The sequence below is a fragment of the Taudactylus pleione genome, unplaced genomic scaffold (genome assembly GCF_031769625.1).
Source record: "Taudactylus pleione unplaced genomic scaffold, aTauple2 ptg001314l, whole genome shotgun sequence".
Lineage (NCBI taxonomy): Eukaryota > Metazoa > Chordata > Amphibia > Anura > Myobatrachidae > Taudactylus > Taudactylus pleione.
The window spans coordinates 13,328,709-13,354,967 of record NW_028285714.1 but is presented as its reverse complement, the minus strand read 5'-3'; the positions used below and the strand labels follow the sequence as shown (position 1 = coordinate 13,354,967).

The window sequence follows — 26,259 nt, the reverse complement described above, 5'->3', positions numbered from 1 at the left end:
ATCTCTATCCATTCTGCAATGAGGTTACTGGGGTCCATGGTGTCAATGTTCGACATTGTGGAATATGCTCAGTTTCACTCAAGACCTCTACAGAAATTGATCCTATCCAACTGGGACAGGATACCTCTTCGGCTGAAGGTTCAGATGCTGGTTTATCTCCGGAGGTACGTCTATCATTAACCTGGTGGCTTCAGACGTCTCATCTCCTCAAGGGACACCCCTTCTGTATCTCGGCTTGGATTCTCCTGACGGATGCCTGTCTCAAGGGGTGGGGCGCTGTGTCGGGTCCACACATGTTCCAGGGCCGGTGGACCATGGCGCAGTCTGCTCTTCAGATCAGCATATTGGAACTTCGGGCAGTCTTTCAAGCCTTACAACAAGTAAGACCATTTCTACAGGGGCATCCTGTACAAATTCAGTCAGACAACGCCACGACATAACGCCATTACATAAATCATCAGGGAGGAACTCGAAGTCAGGCAGCTCTAAGAGAGGTATCTCACATTCTGACTTGGGCGGAAGGCAATCTACCAGCCATCTCGGCAGTGTTCATTCCTGGAGTGCTCAACTGGGAAGCGGACTTCCTCAGCCATCACGATGTGCATCCAGGGGAATGGTCCCTTCACCAGGAAGTATTTCAGCTACTAGTGGACAGGTGGGGCCTTCCGGAAATAGACCTCATGGCATCCAGACACAACCACAAGCTGCGGGCGTACGGATCCTGAACAGGAGACGCAGAAGCTCTCCTTGTAGACACTCTGTCGGTATGGTGGACCTTCCAGTTTGCGTACCTGTTTCCTCCGTTCTCACTTCTGCCTCTGGTGCTTCGGAAGTTCAAGCAAGATGGAGGCACGATACTGCTGGTGGCTCCAGCGTGGCCCAGGCGTCACTGGTACTCAGATCTTTGGAGTCTCTCCATCGACGCTCCATGGTTGCTACCTCAGCGCCCGGACATGTTGTCTCATGGTCCGTGTCTTTATCCAGATCTGAGTTGCCTGACTTTGACGACGATCCTCTGGTGTTTCAGGTTTCCAGAGTCCTAGCCTTTCTTCAGGTGGGCTTGGAGCATGGTCTGCGCCTTGCCTCTTTGAAGGTGCAGGTTTCTGCTTTAACGGTGTGGTTTCAGCGTCAAATTGCTCTGCTTGCTGATGTCCGCACCTTTATGGAAGGGGTCCTTCGCATACAGCCTCCCTTTGTCCCTCCGGTGGCTCCTTGGGATTTGGCTGTGGTCCTGAAGGCCCTACAAGGTCCCCTATTTGAACCACTGGGCACAGTGGACCTCAAATGGCTTACAGCTAAGGTTGTTTTTCTTTTGGCTATTGCTTCTGCCCGAAGAGTGTCTGATCTGGGGGCTCTTTCCTGTCGCTCTCCCTATTTGATTTTTCATAAGGATAGGGCGGTTCTTCAGACTCGCCCTGGTTTTCTCCCTAAGGTATCCAGTTTCCACATTAATGAGGAGATCATTGATCCGGCCTTTCACTCTCCAGGTTTGTCGGTGGGCGAGGCCACGTTGGATGTAGTTTGCTCTCTTCGCATTTATGTGGAGCGCACTTGTTCTTTCCGGAAATCGGATTGTTTATTTTGTATGATTTCCGCAAAAAAGGTTGGCCGGCCAATAAGCAAACTTTGGCCCGTTGGATTCGATTGGCGATTTCTGAGGCCTATGTTCATGATGGCGTTCCTGTTCTGCCCTCCATCACTGCGCATTCTACGAGGTCTGTAGGTCCCTCGTGGGCAGCTTGGCGTGGTGCCTCGGCAGTTCAGCTGTGTAAGACGGCCACGTGGTCTACGGTTCAGACCTTTGGGAGGTATTATGCTTTTGATACCTTCGCCTCTCAGGATGCTTTCTTCGGGCGGCGGATTCTCCTTTCTGCACAGGAGCATCCCCGCCCTTGAAGGGTACTGCTTTGGGACATCCCCAAGGTAACTTCCCTGTGGACCCTGAAGTAGAAAACAAGAGATATGGTAAGAGCTTACCTTTGTTATCTCTGTTTCTACGAGGTCCTTAGGGATCACAGGGTGCCCGCCCTGATGCCCTGTGCTTCAGAAGGGTCTTGTTCTGGTCGCCAGTTTTTCTGTCTCCTTTCTATGAGTATGAGATTCTTGTGCGTGCCGGACTTTCTCCTTTGTTTTTCTCCTCCTCTGGCCTCTGGCTTGGTACATAACTGTGTGGTGGCCGGTCTGGTTCCCAGCCTACCTATACCCCAAGGTAACTTCCCTGTGGACCCTAAGGACCTCGTAGAAACAGAGATAACAAAGGTAAGTTCTTACCATATCTCTTGTGTTTCCTATAACATTTAGGTTAAATAAGCATATCTTACACTGCGACATGTCATATCAGCAGAGAGTTGATAACTGGCAGTTCTCAACAAAATGGTGACCTTTCAACCAAAGCTGAATGACATCACAAAGGCTTTTTATGATGTAACACGTCACATGGTCCATATACTGCAATGAAAATCACCTCCTGCATGCATGTTTCCATTACTAACTGACTATCTATGTTAAAATTAGCTTATACTACAAGTAGATATATTAGCAGATTCAGTTGATAGCTGACATTCTATTGCAAGTCGCATGATCAGTCTATTGAGGTTATAAATCACATCCTACCTGCATTTCACCCAGATCCAGATTAACAATGGGGCAGATGGAGCTGCAGCTCCAGGCTTCCACATACAAATAGGCCCATCATCAGCATGATGATGACCAGCTGCCTAGCTAGTCATAAAGTCAGCCTTAAATTCTAAGAATTAAAAAAAAATTCTAGTTTTCTCACAAAATTTTGCACTTTTTCTTTTTTTATGTATTTAGGGAGACAGTGGAGCTGTATGGGTAGTGAATCTGGACAAAAAAAAAGAAATCCCCTTTACCAGAGTATATTCGCTGACAATTGAAGTTAAGATAAGCAGGATATTTAATTATGGAACTAGATGTAGGATACAGTTGGACTGTAGAAGACGCTGATGTATGTTGAGTCTGTTAGAATTGATCATTCATAGCCCTGGCTCTGACACCTGTGTTGAATGCATTAGGGACACTTTGCTATAACTAGAATTGTAAAATGATGGTGTCATTTGGTCAGGAAAGCTCTGTTTACAGCAATATAGAATATAAATAAATAAAAGCATGCTAAAAATACAGTTTATTTTATCATCATAGCAATGTTGAGCTGCTCTAAAGTACTTCAACATTGCAGTTGCCATGGAGAAGAGAGAAAGTCTCTTCAGAGCTCCGTCAGGCAGCAGTGTGTTTAACCTGTTCCGTGCAACAGGACACTGCCATGTAATGGTCACTGCTGAGAATGATTATGCCTCAGAATGAATGGGAACCCACTATACCTACTAGTTATTTCAGCAAAACATATTCCTTTACATTATAAAGCAAAACTCACATGGTATTGGGCGTCTGCCTCAACTGGAACACCCTCTATACCCCGGAGCTGTGATAAAGAATGACAGCTTTGGTCTATGAATTTTGCTTAATATATGACAGCACAGTTTCCTGCATTAGTTTGATAGGAGTCGTACATCACAACTCTGTGCTGTATCAGGTTCCTATTATCCCTCTATCCCACAGTCAGTGGCTTACTACTTGCATTCATTCCACACTTCATATTATGGGCCTGATTCAGCAGCGGATGCAATTCTGCGATTTACGCAGATTGGGAGATTATTTGCCATTGCGTATGGGTATAAATCGCACCGTCCACTTGTCGTGATTACATGCGCACCTAAGAATTATTTGCAGAGTGAATGTTATGTGGTCAGCGTTTGGGGGAGGTAACGGGGGGTGGTAGGGGAACGTAGGCATGTCTGACAGTTTAAACGTCATTCTGTGGGCGTACATAATTTAGCCATTGCGATTGTATTCGCAGCATGAGAGCTGGTCAGACCTGCCATACATACTGAGTGACTGCTTGATGTGGGTTGACGGTACCAATGTTTACGCAGGAGAGCAACATTGGACGGATATGAGAAGGCAGCTGTGGGCGTCTTTATGCCGCCTGTGCTTTGGCAGGCATTGGCCCAGGGGCGTATTTATAATGGAACCAGCAGGGGCCGCACTGCACACAATGCAACCATATTATACTTACCTCTCCGGAGTCCCATGTCCGCGCAGGTGTCTGTAAAATGGCCACCGCTGCCATTTTCCCGTCAGTACAGGGAAGATTTTCCCGGTGACCTGCGCATGCGCTATAGACTCTGGGCACACTCTAGTGCCCAGAGTCTATTACTGCGGCGCTGGCCGCACACCGCTCAGTGTGCTACCAGCCGCCGAACGGAGAGGAGGGGGCCCGTGGTGGAGACTGCACATGGGCCCCCTCCTCTCTAGAAACGCCCCTGAATTGGCATATTTTCGCAGCTGCGTTCCGTGCAAAATCACAGCTGTGATTGCATTAGCATCTGCTGCTGAATTAGGCCCCATAACACTGAGACCTGATCTTCACTTATACATCATAGGGTTAGGCAGGTCAACACCTACAGTACAGCAATATCAGCACTGTGCTGCTGTGAGTATTGTAATGATCTGAATGACTAGCGGTTGTCTGATTACATTACAGCCATTTTGCATCTGACATGATATATATCAAATTCCATGTCATTTTCAGCGTAGTTCCAAATATACAATCAGAAATGTAACAGCACGTAAGGTTTTTGAGATACTTTGAAAAATAAAAATTTGAAAATTAAAGTATTTAATCACAGTTAGTGCCCGGCAAGTCTTCCATTTGTCTGCACTATTGGGTACACATCCTGCGGCGATGTGTGTTTCAGCAGCCAATGAGAGTCCCACTGCAAGAGCTGTGCTGGAGCTCACTCATGAGCTCCGCCTTCCGACTCCTGCAGTGGGTTATGGAAAATACGTCTTGACATCTCTCCCATAATGCAGAGCGCGCCAGCCCGGGAAGACCGAGGTGCGCATGGCGGCAGGAGCAGGAGCTAGGAATCAGGTTAGTGTTTTTTTTTACTTGTATGTCTGCACTACTGGGGGCACTGCATCAGGGGGGGGACTATTACTGAGGGCACTGCATCAGGGGGGGGACTATTACTGAGGGCACTGCATCAGGGGGGGACTATTACTGAGGGCACTGCATCAGGGGGTGGACTATTACTGGGGACTACTACTGGGGGGACTACTACTGGGACACTGCATAGGGGGGACCTCTACTGGGGGCACTATATAAGGGGCTCTGCATAGAGGGGACCACTACTGGGGGCACTGAATAGAAATGACCACTAAAGGGGGCACTTGATAAGGGGCACTGGATAGGGGGTATCACTACCTGCATAAGGGGGACCACTACTGGGGCCACTGTATAAGGGGCACTACTGGGGGAACTGCATAGGGGGGAACACTGCATAAGGGGGATCACTACTGGGGGCCTGCATAAGGGGAACCACTACTGGGGGCCTGTATAAGGGGGACCACTACTGGGGGAACTGTATAAGGAAAACTAATTGGGGGCTGCATAAGGGGGACCACTACTGGGGTACTGTATAAGGGGCACTACTGGGGGCCTGCATAAGAGGGACCACTACTGGGGACATTGCATAGTGGGAGTACTGTATAAGGGGCACTGCATAGGGGGGACTGTATAAGGGGCACTGCATTAAGGTGCACATGGAATGGAATGTTCAGAGTGATGAGAAAGGGGTGTGTGTCATATTGACAAGTCCCATTTTTAAGTGGCCATGCCCCTTGTGACCACACCCATTTTTTGCCATGCGCAGATAGGTGTGGGGGGGGGGTCCATTTTTCAATTTGCCTCGGGCTCCAAATACCCTAGTTACGCCTATGGACATACATGAAGATCAGGAGCTGTAGTCAGCATGCTTCAACACCTTTACTGAACTGTGAACAAACATAAAGCAGCACATTTTTCAGCGGCTGTAAAGCAATACTGTAAAATAACACAGTGGTGAGACATAGTACTGCAGGCATTAAACTAGCAGAGTCAGATTCCAATATATATAACAACTCCCTCCCCATGTAGATAATTTCCTCTCCCCCCTCGGCTTACAATTCCAGTCTTTTTGGTGCATGTCTTACCCAAGAAGGGTAACGGTGGTCCTAATGAAGGACCTGTGAACTTGGAGCATGAGAGCTTATGGTGTCTGCGGACTCAACCAGATCGGTGTCCACACTGACAGTATCATGGGGTTGAAACAATTGTGCCACCCCAGACAAGTCATCCGCACAATCCTCTATATCTAATGGTGCAGGCATTGACAACAAAGTTTCTATAGCAGATTTTTCTTCATCCAGCACAGGTAATCAGTTATGCTCCCGTAGTTGATCCAGGTGTCTGTGCCACAGTACACCGGGCTCAATTTCCACTATGTATGACAATAGCCCTCTACATTGTTTAACCTTTGCAATCACCCACTTCTGCTCTCCATGGTAGTTAATGTGCCCACACAGTCTGTCCTACTGACAAAACCCAAATCATGGTGCCACCGGTAACTTGAGACTGCTACAGTTGCTGGTCACGAATCAGTCCACAAATATCTGGTTTGATCAAAATCAGTCTAGACCTGAGGTTCCTACCTAGGAACATCATAACTGGGGATTGTTAGGTTGTGGCATGAACAGCATTTCTGTATGCAAACAAGAAATTCCCTTGCCTGTTCGTATGGCACAGCAAGCTTGCTTTAAAGATTGTATGAAACGTTCAGCCAATCCATTTGAAGCCGGGTGATACGGGGCGTAGGTAATGTGGCGAATTCCATTTTTCATAAAGGTCCAAAACTCTTTAGCTGTAAACTGAGGCCCGTTATCACTAATCAACTGCTCCGGTACTCCTGTTCTAGCAAAGAGACTCCTCAACACTTCCACCGTGTGCAGCTGTAGTAGAAGTGACTATAAAATATTCAGGTCATTTGGGACAGGCATCCACCACCACCAGAAACATGGACCCCAGAAATGGTCCTTCAAAGTCAACGTGAATCTGCTGCCACGGGGTGGATGGCCACTCCCAAGGATGCAATGGCGCTGGTGTGGGCATATTTTGGACAGATTGGCACCTGGAACACTCTTTGGCCAGATCCTCCAATTGCTGATCCAATCCTGGCCACCATACAAAGCTCCTGGCCAGTGCCTTCATTTTGACTACACCTTGTAATTGTAGTGTCTGTCTATGTGCTCATGGCAGAGCCAGATTCCAATATATAACAAATACGATGAGAATATTTAAATTCTATAGAGATTAATTTACATTTTCACTTATTCAGATATAGCTATTACCCCTTTTGATATTTGTGTGTATCTAAGAAATGTGACGTGATAGAGAAAATAATTTTGTTCCACTGGATTCAGCATCCCTAAATTAAACAAAACACATATTCACATGTCAGATGCTGAGTTTTTTTCCAGTTTGTTTAGTAGTGTTATCATTATCTTTTATTTACAGTATATGGTGCCACAGGGTTTCATTCAGCAAAATTGCATAAGTACATTATATAGTAACAGGCAAGTTTAAATGTAAATATTATTAGATAATTACAATCTGCAAATTACATAATTATGTAGAGGAGACAATAGGGTCTATTCATTAGCAGTGAAAAACTCTATCAGTTGATAACAGAGCTTTCACTGCTTCATCTCATTTATAGAAGGGTTACCGTGGAGAAATCTCAGATTTCCCCAGCGGTGGGTAGAGTGATTCATAGAAGCACAGTAATCCTAGCTTTCCATTTAGCTTCCAAAGAACAAGTTGCCATCTCAGGATGGCATAAGGAGGCTTGTTAGGTGAGAAGAGCAGTGAAGACTGTTGTCTTCCTGCCATCTTCCTGTTCTCTCCGCCCCCTTAACCAACAGCAGCCAATCAGAGGAGTCCATGGCATATGCTGAGTCACCTCCTCCTTACTGCTCTGCCCCTACCCCACCGTCACTATAGGTGACCCAACATATGCATATGCCGGGCCATCTCCACCTTACTGCCCGCTGCCCCAGTGTGCCCCTTCACTCTGCTCAAACCACCACTACTGTCTTCCTGCCTTCTTCCTGTTCTCTCCGCCCCCTTCACCAACAGCAGCCAATCAGAGGAGTCCATGGCATATGCTGGGTCACCTCCTCCTTACTGCTCTGCCCCTACCCTGCCGCCACTATAGGTGACCCGACATATGCATATGCCAGGTCACCTCCTCCTTCCTGCCCACTGCCCCAGTACTCCCGTACTTTACACCTATCCCCGCTGCCATTATAAGGTGGCCCGACATATGCATATGCCAGGTTACCTCTTCACTTCCTGCTGCACCCCACTAGCACTGCCCCAGACCTGCTGCAGTACCGATTTGAGATGACCCAGCAGCTAGTGCATGTGCAGCAGGGAGAATCCATAGGACCGCAGGAGAAGATTGCAGTACTAGAGCCCTGGTTACCGGATCACATTGCAGGAAAGGTAAGTATACATGAATTTAAATTAAAGCTATGTTATATATTGCATTGAAGTGATGAGATATATAGTGAAAAGGTAAAATTTTTACATCAATCGATCCCAATAGGAGACAGGGTCCAACTTGCCAGAATTATCATTCTAGAGGGGATTTGGACAGACACAAAGAAGGAGAGGGAAACATAGATGGATAATGCAGAGTTTAGAGTGACAGGAGGCAGTTTGATAGGCCTGAATGAAGACATAAGTCATAAGGGCATGTTTGAACAGGGTCGGTTCTAGACCACGTTGAGCTCAGGGCGAAAGTTCCATTTGGTGACCCACCCCCACCCCCTGCGTGTGCTGCACCAACCTCCCCAGCCTGTGTATACATAGATAGATAGATACTACTACTCGATATTGGAATAAATGTCCAAAGTCGACATTACGGACCCGCAGGAGCTTTGTCAAGACATAAATCATTTCACATCAGCAGCATCCCAGTTCCCATCCAGAGGAAGATATGAAGTGCATAATATACAGGAAATGAGATCACAACATGTGTATCAAAATTGGGTACTATAGTCCTGTCCTGTATCATCTAGGGGAAACAAACTACTACTTAATATGTTATAAAACACAGTAGAGCAGCAGAAATCCCCATCTGTATCTAGTATCTAGCGCTAAACGTTCCAGCTTGGAACGCAAGCCTGAAATTGCTGTTAATCCTGCAGACCCAAATCCGTATTGGTCAACATGCACCACACTGGAATGCCTGCCACGAATCTTAATGTATGAAGCGCTTCTTACACGTATATAGGGAGGCTTCAGGCAAGCGCATTTCATGTCCCCTGGATGGGAACTGTGATGCTGCTGATGTGAAATGATTTACGTCTTGACAAAGGTCCTGTGGGACCAAAACGTTGACTTTAGATTCTAAATTTATTTGGCTACATTGGTATGAAAATAAAATACTGAATTAATATTGAAGTCAGGTAAGTGCCCTCTCTTCTTCCAATATTAATGTGTAGTACCTATATAATGTGCACTATACACATATATAAATCAAATTAATATCAGTCTTTTATAGAGGGGGCGAGTGCAGTTCTGAGCAGCCAGTGCCCACTGGCAAGTCTGTAGAATCAGGCTGCAGGCACAGTATTCCCCCACTGACAGGACGACTTTAAATATTCACCAAGTGACTCCCCCACAGACCTCCGCAGACTGCGCGGCCACAGTGTGTCTGATTCAAGATAACGTGGCTGTTAATTCTCAGGCAGACACTTCGGAGGTGGAGTTGCAAGGCTACTCTCTCACAGCAATGTCCTCCCAGAATGCTGGGTGTGATGATGTCACAGCCTAGATTTATATCTGCAGCCGAATCCACAGGCTGCAACGCCCTGGGCAATAGCCCTGCCAGCCAGCCCCTTGAGCCGCAAATACTCTTTATATACAGTATATAGGTATGTAAATGATCCATATTTAAAGCATAGTACAACAATGTCACAATACTTTATAATAACAAAACAACAAAGTAGTATAAAGCTATATCCCTTTCAAACAAGTACAATGGTAACTGATCAGAGAGGAGGAGGGAAAAAGTGTCAGGGGAAAGCAACAGTGGAGGAGGGCAGAGAGACAGAGAGAAAGAGAGAGGTATGTGGAGAAAGAGAAAAAAAGTAAATAAAAGCCAGGCACTGACAGGCATTACAGCTGATTCTCTACATTACTGAGGGCATGTTATAGTTTCTATTCATGCATCTAAGCAGAATTAAACTACTCCTATACACACTGCCCCCATCCTCCTTCCAGACACACTGCCCCCATCCTCCACCCAGACACATTGCCCTCATCCTCCACCCAGACACACTGCCCTCATTCTTCTACCAGACACACTGCCCTCATTCTTCTACCAGACACACTGCCCCATCCTCCTTCCAGACAAACTGCCCCCATCCTCCTCCCACACACACTGCCCCCATCCTCCTCCGACACACACACTGCCCCATCCTCCTCCCAGACACACACTGCCCCATCCTCCTCCCAGACACACTGCTCCCATCCTCCTTCCAGACACACTGCCTCCATCCTCCTCCCAGAAACATTGCCCCAATCCTCCTCCTAGACACATTGCCCCAATCCTCCATCCAGACACACTGCTTCCATCCTCCTCCCAGACACACTGCTTCCATCCTCCTCCCAGACACACTGCCTCCATCCTCCTCCCAGACACATTGCCCCAATGCTGCTCCTAGACACATTGCCCCAATCCTCCTCGTAGACACACTGTCCCAAGATCCATGTAATGGTTTTCTCAGCTTGGCTGAGCCTCAGGTACCTGCTGCTCCTGCAGCTTCTTTTTAGACAATATTGTTCTCATAATCGCTGGGGAGTGGAAATCCAACTATAGGGCCAGTTGAGGGTGCAGCACCAGTGATGTCACTATCAGTGCCTCACCAGCTGTCCCTCTCTTCTACTCCAGCCCGCCTCGCAGACAGCCTTATCCTCCTTTGTATTGCAGCCAAGGGGTGGACTGGTGTAATCATGCTTGGCATTCTAGAAAGAGTAAGGAAAGGTGCAGCCACAGTCCACATTTAAATCGTGCAGGTGGGGCACCGTGCCCCCAGGCTGCAGCGCCCTTGGCAATAGCCATGCCAGCTTGCCCCTTGAGCTGCCCCTGTGTTTGAAGGCTGGGTAAAAGTAGAATTGTGAAAAGGAGAGTATTACAAAGAGGTCAGATGCAGCAGAGGAGAAATCCTGAAGGCAGTAGGGAAGAAGAGGGGATCTAGGAAGAGGTGATGCAATGATGATTGGTAGAGCAAAAGCGGTTGAGAGGAAGTATGAGTGGAAACAATGCTAGAGATATAGGAGCTCATTCAGACCCGTTCGCAAGCTGCCGCTCGCTCGTATGCGGCCGATGTTAAGCGACCACGCATGAGCACGCTTCGTACTGCGCGTGCACGAACTGCTCAGAGCGATCGGAATCCGATCGCTCACAAAGCAAAGACAGCCCACTTCACTTCCTGGAGATGACGTGTGCTAGTGGGCGTCTCTACATACGCTAATGGGCATCTGCATACACAAGGTGATCGCTCGCCCACAGAAAGTGGACGTGCTTATGCCTTTCCGAGCGAGTGCCTGCCATGCCGTCACTTTGCCGAATTTGCATACGCTGAGGGCGAGCGATCCCATCTAGTGAAAGGCTCTGAATCAGGTCCATAGTGTGGAGAAGAGTGGTTGATGGCTTTGTTGGATGAGTGATAGGTCTGGTGTAGCAACTGACAGATGGGGCAGGTGGAATGATGAGAGAGGAAAATTTGGCTAGCAGCGTTGTTGAGGATGGACTGAAGAAAAGCGAGGTAGGAGATCAGAATTCCGGCGAGGTTGAAGGTTGCACTTATCAACAAACACCAAAACTGAATATTGGTAAGTTATATTACAACTTAGCATTTTCTTCCAAACATTTATATTACAACACATCAGAGAACATAGGGCCTGATTTAGCAAGGAACGCAGTTGCTAATACACATGCAATCGTCTGATTGTTGTGTTCTGCGCATGGATATGCATTGCAGTGCGTGTTCGTGAACTAGCTATTAAGACCCATTGCAGAGTGAATGACAGGGGGGGTTGTTGGGCGAAACGCAGGCGTTCCAGTGCATTTCAACTGCGTTGCAGGGGTGTGCATAAATTATCCACTGCGATGGCCTAGGCAGCCTGATAGCATGCGTGGATGTTTGCAATATCTGAGTAAGGTCAGGGCTTGTCACAGTGTGCGTGAGTCTTGCTAAACATTACGGATGTGGGGTAAGTAAAGTGGACGTCCTTATGTTATGCTGCGAGGGCATTGCAATTGCAATGGATTAGCATACTATCGCAGTTGAACTACATGCGTAATCACTATTGCATATTCAGTTGCGTACAATAGTGAATCAGGCCCATAGTTATCTGTTATTTTTGTGACCTCATGTCACATTTAACAAGAAGGTGTCTACTTGAAAAGGGTAATTGTACATTTCAGTTGGTGGATTGGAGTATTTTATATGCAGAATTATCTAGCTAGCATCAAGCTCTGGGCAAAACAACTAAAAAAACTTATACATGCAAGACTTTTAATGATTAAAAAGGGGTAAAGATGATATAAACATTAATGCAATATAGACTATGGGCCTGATTCAGAGGTGGACTTTGTTGAGTCACAGTGGCAATAATATGTAAATGCTAGCTTCTACCTTCTCCTTGTGTACTAGCATGCAAATCCACTGGTGGATCCAAACACTCCACTATCAGTGCACCATTGTGTTCACCATCAACACATGCACCAGCATATGGCATAGGCAGTGTCTCTTTTTGATTCCGATTAACATGGCCTCTGTGGCCGCGGCTGTGTGTTTCGGGAACACAGCCGCACTCACCTACATGCCTGGGACACTCCCATAACACGCCCCTAAGACGGCCTTTTTTTGCGTTTATTTCAGAACACCTCCCAGTCACCACCCAGGAGCACCTATAGTTTTTACTAGTTATTCTAATGCCTATGACTCTATACACAACATCATATGGAACCGTACACTCAGTGTGACTCTGGCGCTGTAGGGGTTTTCAAGATTTCCGCGTATCCGCAGTAGCTAAAGATCGCTCAACTGCACGAACATCGGTACTGCGCTCTGAATCAGGACCTATGCTTATAATGCTAGCCCAAAGGTGGTGATAATAAAGACACAACTTTGTATATGCAGTTCAGCGCAAATGAACACTGAGGGCGGGATATAATAGAGATCAAGTCTGTCAGAGGTGCGGATGCAGACTGATCTCGATCGTTTGTTTAAAGTTGCAGTCATTTACAAGGCAAAGCTGAAATTCTGATCGCAGTATGTATGTTTGCTACCTTTATGTCTGTTCAAACTGCAGGCTGGGTGTTGTAGTGCATTGTTGTGCAGATGAAGAGATGAAACAAAAAACAGCAAGTACTGTATATAAAATAATATACCCAAAATACACCTTTGATGTATCAGACATAGAATAAAATGTAAAATCCAATACTGCTCATTAGGAGAATCAGTTTATTTCAACATAAGAATGCTTCACTGACTAGTAAGTTATGTATTCTCATAAACATCAGTTGAACATCTTCTCTTGAACTGTTCATTAAGTCTGAAAGCTCTCCACAGCCGCATACACACTACACGATGTGTGTATGCGGCAATATCGTCATCGGCGGGCCCGGAGGGGGTGCCGGGATCGGCAAGAGTATACACAATTGCCTATGCCAACCAGAGACGGGCTGGGGGGGGAAGGGGGCCATGGCATCGCTCATGATATCCCCAGATTGGGCTACTTTTACAGCTGACTGGGGATATCGGAAATGACCAGCGGGAGAACACAGCGCTGGTCGTTGTTAGCATACACACTTATCGATATTGTGAACGATTTAATGATAACGATATCGTTAACGGTCATTTGTTCAAAATATCGGCAAGTGTGTACGTGGCTTAAGGTATTCAGCAGAACTGGCCGATATCCCTTTAATTGTGGTGTGAAAACTTAAAAGAAATCTTTGATTTCAAATTTGTCTAAATTGCGTTATTATCCTATTAGCAAAGTATGCAATCTCTAAGCTCACATGTTTAAATTTACTATTTAGGAGGCTAATTGCCATTGTGCACCAGCTCTTACTAATCTGCCATGTCTGCCAAAGAAACCTATTTTGTTATTTTGATCTCGGTTTTATTTTAAGGCATACGCCTGTAGCATTGTTGCAATGCATTTAAGAAAAAAAAATAATTGTATGATACAATGTATATATGCACTGCTCAATACGATCTAAATTTGATCCCGCAATCCAAAATAGCATTTATAGGAAATTTGTGCTTTTTTCTGTTTTATAAAATGACTACATTATTTGTATTTAGTTTGTGGCAACATTCTTACATGAACGATAATATACAGATGAGCATGGAATTCTTTAAGTATATGCCATTTCCCTTTCAAGTGCTACATCTATGATAAAACAGTTAGAATAGAAGATGCACCTCAGTTCTGCTTAAAAACAGCTACATTTGCACATTAGAAGAAAGGTTGGAATACCATAGAGTAATGAGTAATCACTGGCACCAAGGTTGCAAGATGACACATTGGAGAACTGGGGACCCCATTTACATGCTATAAGTTTCTTGAATTGTGTCACATCTGTAATATAGGACAGTACATGAGAGTGATGAGATTCCAAAGCAAGAGGGAATCTATTTAAATAGGTGCCTGACCTACCAGAATAGACTATCGATTCTGTACGTATAATCTAGTGTATCATTACAGGAAAGTTGGGTATGTACTGTCTTGACATATATAATAAAATGTCACTTAAATTGGCTGTCCAGCTAAAATAAATTATACATGATTTACTATATTCAAATACTGATGCCCAAATTCATCAACTGCACCTGTTCTCTCACTGCACATTGCTCAGGGGAAGCAGACCAGGGCCGTAGCTAGGGTGGCGCGGCCGGTGCCACCGCACAGAGCGCAACCCCTCTGAGGGCGGACCAGCCGCCCACCGCAATCAGAAATGACAGCAGCCTCCCCCTGCACTTTACGCCGCCTCCTCACATCTATTGGGAAGGGAGCCACAGTTTATTCTTGTCGCCGGCCGCAAGACAATCGCGGACCGGCGGATACTCAAAAACAAGTGGTGGCCTTTTAAATTTGGTATTGGCCGCTAGCCAATCATGGCTTGCGGATCGGCAGCCAATCAGAAGCAGCCACACGGCTGCTTCTGATTGGCTGCCGGTCCGCACCGTGATTTGTTCTCGTCCCGTGCAAAGTTTAAACTGCCGACGCATCTGTCTTCATGCCCCAGCGATGGGACCCAATCCTCCGTCCCTAAGCCGATCAAATCCCTGCTGCAGAGAGCCCACTGCAAGCAGAACGGGGAAGAGAAGAAGCAGCTGGTCTCAGCCTGCGCTGATAGAAGATGGGCCACTGCTTGTGCTCAACTGCCCATGGAGAGCCCACTGCCAGCCAGGGGGACATGGAAGAGGAGAAGCAGCAGACAACATGGACTGAGAGGTACTGGGGGCAAGGTAGTGTGAGCACTGTGAGGTGTATTGGATGAGAGGGAAGAAGGTAGTGTCAGGTGCAGGGGATGTTAGAGGGAAATAGGCGCAGGGGAGGGGGTGGGAGAGGGTAGCAGAGGTTAATTCTCATGAGAAAGCATCCCAGAAGAAAAAGAGTGGATGGTGTTTTTGCTAGTAATTTTTTTTCTAGGTAGTCAGTTGGGGTAGGAGTGAGGGGGACGAGGGGAGCGGCCAATGCTCTCTCTCGCACAGGGCACCAAAATGTCTAGCTATGGCTCTGAAGCAGACACAGTGGCTGGTGAATTTGTAGGTTAAATTGCACCTTTGTTTGCTTGCTGCCATTCAATAGACCAGTGCTGGTAGTACAGACATGCTCTGATATTTAAATGGCTGGTGGTAGTGTTTAATTGGGACCAAAAAAAGGTCCCACCAGGGAGTGCAGTGGTAGGGTCCCATGCTTAAGGGGTGTGGCCAGCCACCACAGAGGGACTTGGCCAGCCATTAGAGAGGACTCCTTTATGAAGGACAGGGCCCCTTTATAAAGGAGGGGACAGGAGTGTGTCAGGACCGCCCACTTTGATTGGCAAGAGGGCTAATCTTTGTGTAGTGTCCATAGAAACAAACCAAGCACCCAAGTTCATCCATGGTACTGCACCAAGTTACTTACCCCTAGGGGAAGGGATGGGGCACTCAGGCAGTGGGGCCAACTTGAGATTTCCTGTGTACACTTGTGGGCCAGTCTGACCCTGGGTGGCAGAGAGAAACGGGGCAGAAAGGCGGGTCACAATGTTTTACTCTATACTGGCCACGTGGTTACATTTTAATGTTTGTTTGAGATTATCTAAGACTATTAAGGTGTAGATCCAAATAGTAAAACTAATTAATAAACACAAATGCTGCAACTTGTAGCCGGCAATATGGGTAACAATAGGAGTTTAGAAGACACCAATCTATCACCAATCTATCTGCTGAGATACTATATATCAGTACATACAGTATATAGGCTTGTTATTGCTGTTACCTGCTCATTTCAGCAATCTGAAATACATTTTATGGTGGAAAATTATTGTACATCAGTTCTGTGAAATAACTGATAAACCAATCAACACATAACAGTTTGTTACGTAGATAATGATAATAATGCCAGCCATTCCGTCACACTAAGGGTTTACACCGCCACAAAGTAATGCACAATACAGAAACACAGCCTTCCCAAATACTTATGTACCAATGTCTTCTTACAGAATTGGGATGTGACAGTTAGTGGCATGGTTAAATGTCAAATCCTAGGTTATTTCGGGTTGGGTATGAAATCCCGGCTGTCGGGATGTTGCTGGTCAGAATACTGACCGTGGCATCCGGACAGCCAGAATCCTGATACCCCAGGGGTTGGTGTGGCTTGGCTGCTCTGGGGTGGCACACTTTAACACTTTATTTAGCACTGTAACACCTTCAAATTATATATTTTTTCTCTTAGTGTATATACACCAATAGTTCACTTACTGTGACAGTAGTGTCGGCAGAGCGGGGTGGCTGATGGTGTCCTCAATACATGGGATGGCAGTGCTGCGGTGCTGGCAGTGTCCTCAGTGAAGGCTGACCTGTCTATATGCCTGGTATTCAGACTGTCAGCATCCCACACGCCGAGATGCCATCCCGTTATTTCAGATATATAATTTTATTTAGTGATATGCCAGGTATGATATAAGTGTAATGGTTGCTCACCTGATACTGTGCGTATTGGCGGGATTGGAATGAAAGACCGCTGGACCTATGTCCGACAGTTCAAATACCGTCAGCAGAACACCGTCAGCCTCCAAAATTCCGATCGTAAGTATGTTAACTATTACTAACCCTCCCCCCCCTAACCCTAACCCTCCTTTAGGGGTGCCTAACCATAACCTCCCCTAGTGCCTGACCCTAACCCCCCCTGTAAGTGCCTAAACCTAACCTCCCTTTCCCACACCCTAAACCAAAGACCCCCCGTGGGACCCGAATTGCCTAAACCTAACCACCCCCCGAGGGTGCCTAATGCTAACCCCCCCTTCCCCTACCCTAACCCTCCGGGGGGGGTGTCTAACCCTATGTCCCCCCCAGAGCCGTAAACCTAACCCTCCACCCCCCCCTGCGCCCCCGCCGCACCGACCGAAGGTAAGTCGGGCTCCCTTCGTTCGGTACGCCGGGCGTCGGTATTTCGTAGGGATAATGATAGGCGTCGGTGTTTCGACGCCTGTCATTAGTCCCCTGTCGGGATTAGACAGTCGGGAAGCCGGTGGTCGGCATTTTGACCGTCCCGACTGCATACCGTATTGGCAACCTGTTTATACCCACAAACTTAATTTCTTCTTTATCTATGGCTGTGCCTCCACCCAAACTTTTATTGGTTGTTATTAATAACCCTTGGCTTTAACCAGGGGTTACATATATAATGTCCAACAATGGTTTTACTTCCTCTTTATATAATCATAAAAGAACTAAGCAAATATAGCTTATAGAAAATGAGAGACGTGCGGTTCAGTTTTGGTTTAGATCTTATCGCAAAGTTCAAATCGCAGAACGAGGCAACACATTATCTTTCACAAAGAAAAACGTCATCTGAGCCAAAACTGAACAGCTCATCTCTTTAGAAAGTATATCAATCCACTTTTAGGACTATATCAGTTTCTTAGGCCGGGATGTACTAAGGTTGCGGTGACCATTCCGCCAGTCACCGCAACCTTACTAATCGCATATGTACTAACATATGGGATTAGTATCGCAAAGGGCAGCTCTTGTGATAAGGGCTGCCCTTTGCGAAGCAGCCGACGCCGGGTGACTGTCTCCATGGGACCCCGCCCCTCCGAGCCCCGGGAGCTTCCTGTTGGTCACATGTGCAGGAAGCCCCGGGCTCCTCCTCCTCCTCCTCCTCCCTGCACCCGGAAGAAGATTAGGGGGAGGAGGAGGCAGATGACCCAGGAGGAGCGCGAGCCGGTGACCATGGACAGCAGGTGAGTGGGGGCTAGCGCTGGGCGGCGGCGAACCGTCGGGAGCAGGGAGCGGTAAGAGGCCCATAGGGTAACGCCAGGTTTTTCTGGCGTTACCCTCTGCACCGATAAAAGTGCAGCCGGGCCTTAGTACATATACCCTTAAGTACATCCCGGCCTTAAGATTAAATAGAACTTTTTATTATTCATCTCTGTACTATATAGTACATTACATGATATGAAGGAGGCAATGGGAGTTGATATATTTTGTTTTAGGATATATACTGTGCTCAAACTTGTACATAATAATGCCCTGTTATATGTCATATGAGCAGAAATATATCTGCACACTTGCCTTATCATATTTCTATTTTCGTTGGCATGCTTCTTAAAGTATGTACACTTTAAATCTAGCATATAGATTCATCCAGAGATGCAACAATCCTCTTCAACTGCAAAACTTGCAAGCAGTTTATATAGATGCAAAATTTACAACTTGCAGCTAAAATAACTCTTGATCCATGTAACCTAGATTTATTGATGTTAATATGTATGGGGCTCATATGGTCTGCGGACCCAGACAGGGATCACAGAGCACAGAGAATACAGAAAACTGGGGCAGAAAAGGTAACAGTAAAGGCATTCAGAGGCCTGCTATTTAGAGAGCTTACAGTCTAGTATAAAAAGGGTACAGTTGATTGGATAATTGTGAGGGTATCATGGTTAGAGTAGCATAGGTGGGAGAAATAGAAGCATGAATAGAGAGGGTTTTAGAGGGGTGGGTAAGGCACAAGAGAAGTCTTGTATGTGGGAAGGAGACAAGGTGAGTTGCAGGTCAGGGTATAAGAGGTGTGAGAAATTGTACTTTAAGATTAAGTTTTGGATGTTTAAAAGGGGTTTTATTGAGGGGATTTTGGCAAAAGTAAGTACATTTAATTGTATAATAGTTTTAAGAAAAGGCAAGTAATAGCTTGAAGGTGGAGGCTGCATGACTGGGAGTGAGACTGAATGTGAGGAGTAAAGCAGAAGTCAGGGTGACACCAAAGTAGTGGGACTGTGAGACTGGGGAAATTGCATTGGTCTTTATAATGAGGGGAAAAGGCCGGAGGAGGGAAGTTAATAAGCTCTGTTTTGGGCATGTTAAGCTTTTGGTAATGGAGATCCATGAGGAGATAGCAGAGAGATGTTGGTCACACTAAATAGTAGGAAAGGGCATAGGACAGAAGAGGAGAAGCGAATTTTAATGTTGCTAAAATACAGATGATAGTGGAGGCTGGATAAGCAACTACGTCACCAACAAAAAAATTTGTAGGGTGAACAGAGGTAAGAGAACAGAGCCTTCTGGGCCCAAAACAGATGATGGTGTAAGGGAGGATGTAGCAGATATAGAGACATTGAAGTAATGATTAGATACATACTGCATTTAGTGAACCAGGAAAGAGCTATGTGATGAAAGCCAATAGAGAGAAAGTGTGTTTAAAGGTGGTAGGGAATATGCCAATGTACATAAAGAGATAGGATGAAGAGGTGAGCTAGTGGCATGCATGCAGTAAGAGAGAGGGAGCAGAGATGATGGGTAAGAGTAGGGTCAAGGGGCAGATTGTAGGGTGAGATGAGGGGAACACAAACTTTGTCCTCAATATGATAACTATGGAAAAGGGAATGTAGCAGAAAGTGGGTTTGTAGTTCAGGTTTGGGCTTGGGTAGATTGATAGCCTGTAGAAAGGTGTTTTATCTCAAAGGGGCATAATTAACTTGCATCTGAAAGCCCTTATTGTACTGCACTTATAGTAATGCCATAAACCTGACTCCTCAAGCACAAGGACCTGCAAAACAAAGATACATGCATTTTTTCTGCGTGACAAACTCGGACCTTCTCGTACATTTAAAGATCCGAGTTTGAGGCTATTACATTATGCGAGACTGTGCGAGTTTTCCTCTATGATCTGCCTTGATCTACCCAAACCTTGGCAATGCTAACTTTTGGATGAAACTCCGTTGCTTGTAAAGTCTGCATATCAGGACTGCCTAGCCAAAATCAGGGAACGTTGGGAGGTATGCACACTGTTATATCATGAAAATGCTCTGATTTGCAACACTGAAATGGCCCTCTAATACATTAAGCCAGTGGTTCCCAAACTTTTTAGAATCACGACTCCCTAGAGTATCAGCATCTTTTCCACGGCACCCCAGGGCCAAAAGTTTCTTATTGAGAAATTCAGCAAAAATTAAATAAAGTATATTGTGCTTATATGGCACAATTTGGTTCTGTTATGTGGTGGTTGACAGAGCTGCGCCTCTTATTGTCCACATATTTTGTGATTAGCAGCCATTAGCACTGGTTTTGCCTATCACACTGACTAAAAATCATTTTATTTAGTACTGGACCACCAATCCGTGACACCCCTGTAAGTGCCCTAAGGCACCTCAGGGTGCCATGGCACCCAGTTTGAGAACCACTGCATTAAGCAATAAGGGACCTATTCATCATCGGGGGCGATGATTAAGTATCCCACTCGCTGCGGTGGATACTTATGAGCATTGATTTATGTTTTCGGAGTTTGCTGAATATCAGGTGGCCCTATCGGACCCCTAATAATGAATGGCCCGATACATAAAATATGCTGAAACTAGTGTCTCCGCATATGTAACGGGCCATTTAAGTGATGATGAATATGCCCCAAAGTAAAATGTACTAATATATCATTGGATATTGTATAACCTCATCTAAGGTTTTTTATTTACCTGAGAAGTGGACATCACAAACTGCTGAATATTTGGACAGCTCCTCTCCCATCAACAGGCACAAGAATGAATGTTGTACTGTACAGTACACCTAGTGATGTTCACTTGTCAAGATAAAATAAATGAACACAGATGAGGTTGCATTAAACAGAGAATGTTTGGGAACATTGAGTAAACCGACAAGAGGCAGCCATGTTGTTTAAGACCATCACTATGCCTACTGCGACAAAATAGAGCACTTAAATTACGTACATTATTATATTTGTTTTACATTAAATACATGTAATTACAGATCACAATTATATGAAACGACAAGCACAAATCTTTCTCTGGGCTTAGTGATCAGCTGAGACATAGCTTTTATTCCATTAAACTTAAAATAGAGTATTTAAGTATCTTATAACTTATTACAAAACATATTTCAGATGCCATGTTATCAAGTAAACATAGAATCACAAATGCTGTAACTAAAGTAATGCAAATAAAACATGCAGAACTGTAGGCTTTTTAGTTTGAGTCAAGGTTAAAGCAAACCTTGAACAAGTTATACTGTATGGAGAAAGTAGTGGATTACATCTGTAATTTATATGCTATTAAATTATGTAAGGTTACATGAGGTACTCACCCATAGCTGCTTCCATGGACACTCACACACACCGGCAAGAGAGTTTCCTGAAGCCGTAGTAAGCCGCGGTTGTGACCAGACCAGAGAACTCAGTTTAACCTCCTAAAGAAAGAGATACAGTAATCACATGACAATGCTGCTAGATCAGTCATAGACAACCTGTTACACTTTGGGCCGCATTGGCCAACCCTGTAATCTGTAAAACGTTATATTTTATATATTACTCTTACTCTCAGTAATATATATGAATACATATAATAAATGAAAGACACATTTATCTGTAATAACATATCAGATGGCATTTTAAACAACTTTTCCAGCTATTTTAAACAAATATGACAATAAAGCAAGGAAGGAGGTGGGGACCGCAAGTGAATGCTTTGAGGATTACATGCAGCCCTAGGGCCATTTGTTGCCCATCACTGTGCTAGATGCCCCTTTATGTATATTATATTAATTCTTACATACCAGTAAATAATGGATTGCACATCCCTAATGCTGATCCTATAACAGGGCCAATTTTACATACATTCTACTTGCTGCTCTTTTAATAATCACATCAGGCGACTATTTTTTTTAAATTTTATAATTTATTAATAGGCTTTTACTATTTCTTTCTACTAAATTTTTATTACGCTGTACAGAAAAGGTATTGACAAGGACTAAAAGACATGATGTAAATTATATTTGCAGACTAAATGGAATTCCTATTTTTGGACGTTACTAGCTATACAGTAATAACATAAAAGTTGGATTCTTCTGCAAACTATAAAACATACAGGGAACACACACACACACTATATATTTACATATATATATATTTTTTAATAAATATTTTTGCTCATCGTATTTAAGTAGGTATAAAGTACTAAAATTGTAGTACAGGTTGAGTCTCCCATATCCAAATATTCCGAAATACAGAATTTTTTTAGCATGACTAAGATAGTGAAAACTTTGCTTTTTGATGGTTCAATGTACATAAATCTCGTTTAAAGCACATATTATTAAACATATTGTATACAATAACCTTCCGGCTTTGTGTATAAGGTGTATATGAAATATAAATGAATTTCATGTATGTTCACAAACTTTGTTTGAGCGACAAAATTATTGAAAATATTGTATAAAATTACCTGCAGGCTGTGTATATAAGATGTATATAGAACATAAATGCATTCTGTGCTTAGATTTGTGTCCCAATCCCAAGATTTTTAATTATATTATGCAAATATTCCAAAATACGGAATATTCCGATATCCAAAATACCCCTGGTCCCAAACATTTTGTATATGGGAGACTTGTATATACACATAGATGATGACTAACCTGATAAGTGGTTTAGTGTCTTAGTATATTACAATGTGTGTTGACCCCTGTGTTTTTGTTTTAATTCATCATCGTGTTATGGTTTTGGTTTTGCCAAAACCATCCTCACGTGTTTTTTTATTTTGGTTTTGGATCTGGATTTTTAAATTGATAAAACAGCTAAAATCATGTAATTTGGACCTGTTTTTGTTCTTACTGTATTATTAACCTCAATAACATTCATTTCCAGCCCTTTCCTATCAATTTTGACCACCTTACAGCTCAAAATATTTTTTTCACCAATATTAGCCAAAGGCTGGCTGGCTAAACTAAGCAACAGAGCAGCGGCACAAACACACAGCACTTTAAAAGAATATAGCACATCTATGAAACATTGCGGCACAGTAGTGGCAGAAAGGATGGCAGTTTAATAAACTATACAACACCATAGAAAAATGTTTTCATTAATCAAGAACTAGATCAGAAATCCTGAAGGAAGTACAGGCAAATGGAGGTGGAGTATGTAGTGGAAGGCAGGTAAAGCATTGGTTGATTGATTAATTAAAAATATTTCATTGGCGATGTGGCCTTGCAAGATCTGTTTTGCAGCAACTGAGAAGAGAAAAGGCCATAAAAGAATACAATGTTGTTGTGGATTCCTCACAAGGGTTGCAAGAGATGCTGGTCATACTACCCCTCTTCTTACTCCTTCCTAATTGGGTAGCAACTCCTGTGGTACAATTAAAAGTGCACCAGAGAGTCTGAGTATGAGGGTAACTAGCTCAAAGGCCTGAGGGTAGTGCAGGGAAATGGAAGTGAAGTATGTAGTGGAAGGCAGGTAAAGCATTGGTTGACTGACTGATTGATAAAGAAAATTTGAGACGTGGCCTTGCAAGATCTGTTTTGCAGCAAGTGAGAAGAGAAAGGGCCATAAAAGAATACAATGTTATTGTTAATATAGCCAAGGATTCCTGACAAGGGTTCCAAGAGAAGCTGGCCATACTACCCCCTTCCTTTCTAATTTAATAACAAACCCTGTAGTACATTTATGAGGTGCACCAGAGAAAGTTTTCTTTTTTTTTTAACCATTATATTTTTTTTTTAGAAAAAATGAGAATACAACAACATCAACATCAAATTGTTAAAGCTATAAAGAACTTCGATAAAATTGAAGTCATATCCACAGCATATTAAACAACATAAATATTCACCTTAAATTTTCATATCAATATTGAATGAATAAAGAGAAAAAGAAAAAGAATACAAGAACAGCAGAAGGTAGGGGGGGGAAAGCCAACATTTAACAATATCATATTAGAACCCATCCTATACACGTAATACCACTATAGCATTTCTAAAATATAGTATTTAGATAGACAAGGTATCAAATCCTAGGGACAGTAGTAGTTGAATAATTAAACCATGGGTCCCATATCTTATTAAATTAGTCTGATTGATCCCTAAGAGCAAATGTGACTTTGTCCATACTAGCAATAAACCAGATCTTGTAATGCACTAAATGGAATGCGGGCACGGAAGGTTGTTTCCAAGACTTGGCCAGAGTACACCTTGCAGGATGTAATATTTGAAGAACCAGTTTATTTGACAGGGAATTCAGCCCAGATACAGGTAGCCCCAATAGGACAGTCTATGGACTTAAAGGGACTGAGATATGAAGTACATTGTTTAATAAGGATTTTATCTCATTCCAGTAATTAATTATTTTGGGACATGACCACCAAATATGTATAAAATCACCCCGCTGACCACAATTCCACCAGCACTGTGGGGAAGAGGAAGGGAAAATATTACACAATGTAGTGGGAACCAAGTACCATCTCGTATAAATTTTATGAGTTTTCTTTCATCGTGGTGGAAATGAAAGATTTTGCCACATTACTTCTAATAATTTCCCATGATTCCTCACTAGGTGGAGGACACAAATCGGCTTCCCATGCCACTTCATGGGAGAGTGTATTTACAGAAACTGAGGAACGAGAAAGTTTTCTTTTAATGTCCTGGTACAGACGAGGAATTGCTGTTGGTGTAAAATGGAATTGAGATAGAATTTGGTAGAAGGGACACGGGACCGCAATCAACTGTCTAAAACCACATGCATTGATGGTGGAAATTGGACACAGATCTAATGCTAACATAGCTGTCATGGCTTCAGTGATCCGTGGTGCAACTGGATGGCAGCATTCATACTTACTTCCTCTTGCAAAGGATTGTTTCACTGTCAATTGTTTAAAATTTGTCTTCTTGGTCCCCTTCTGGGATAAAGATTCACCCCTGGCAGCAGCAACAGCCCTACCATGCAAAGATTCTACTGGGGAATCCTGGATAGAGGAGTCAGCCTTTGCAAATTGGATTCAGGAGGACTACCTACAATCATTATGAGAGGATTGATGATGAAGGTGTTGGTGGTTTAGGTTGAGTGAGCCAGCTGAGAGAAGGCAGCTAGCTGATGCTGCTCTGCTTGTCAGTTTTTTAGCTTTTTAAAAAAGTTTGCATGAACTCGCTGCTTACTTACTTTGGCTTTACAAATGGTACAGGTGGCTTAACACTTGTCAGGATTTAGGTTAAAACATTCCACACAAAAGAGGTGGCTTTTTGATTTTTGTACCCAGGCATAACAATGGCCTTCTTTTTATCATGGGCAAGAACCTCCGGTGGCTGACTTACTTTGACACAAGCAACATCCTCATTATCAACATTCTCATCACCCTCACCCTGTTGCACTTCCACAGTAGCATTCTCAATTTCTGTGTTACCATCTTTACTTGTGCTGCTTATCCCCACATTTGCAGAGGGTGCATAAATGGGAAAGTAGGCTTTTCTAAGAGTACAGTGTCAGAAATGTAAGACTCACACATATCACTCATGGATACACTTAAGCAGGCCACACATCAGACCAACTTTCCTTCAACCATCCAACCGACCAATCGTCCAACTTGTCTGTTCAACTAATACGCTTTCTCACACATCTAATCAACTATTTATCCAACCTGCCAACTTTTTTTTTATCAGACCAGCCAACTTCTGTCCAACTTGTGATGTTACACAAGTAGGCGGAGAGTGTCTGCCTGTTTCTGCAAGTTTTTAATAAATATTTGTTTGTTTTTTTTAAATTAAAACTTGGATTAATATATATATTCAGTGAAACTGTGC

The 26,259-nt window shown here is 44.1% G+C and overlaps 1 protein-coding gene across 1 annotated transcript in view; it reads right to left on the bottom strand.

The window, feature by feature from the left end:
* Positions 1–26,259, bottom strand: part of RASGEF1A (RasGEF domain family member 1A) — a 461,395-nt gene that overhangs the window by 209,142 nt on the left and 225,994 nt on the right. Inside the window, exon 2 of the mRNA XM_088463110.1 lies at positions 21,784–21,885. The gene's annotated coding sequence lies outside the window, so the exon portion shown is untranslated. The remainder of the gene's footprint in view (positions 1–21,783; positions 21,886–26,259) is intronic.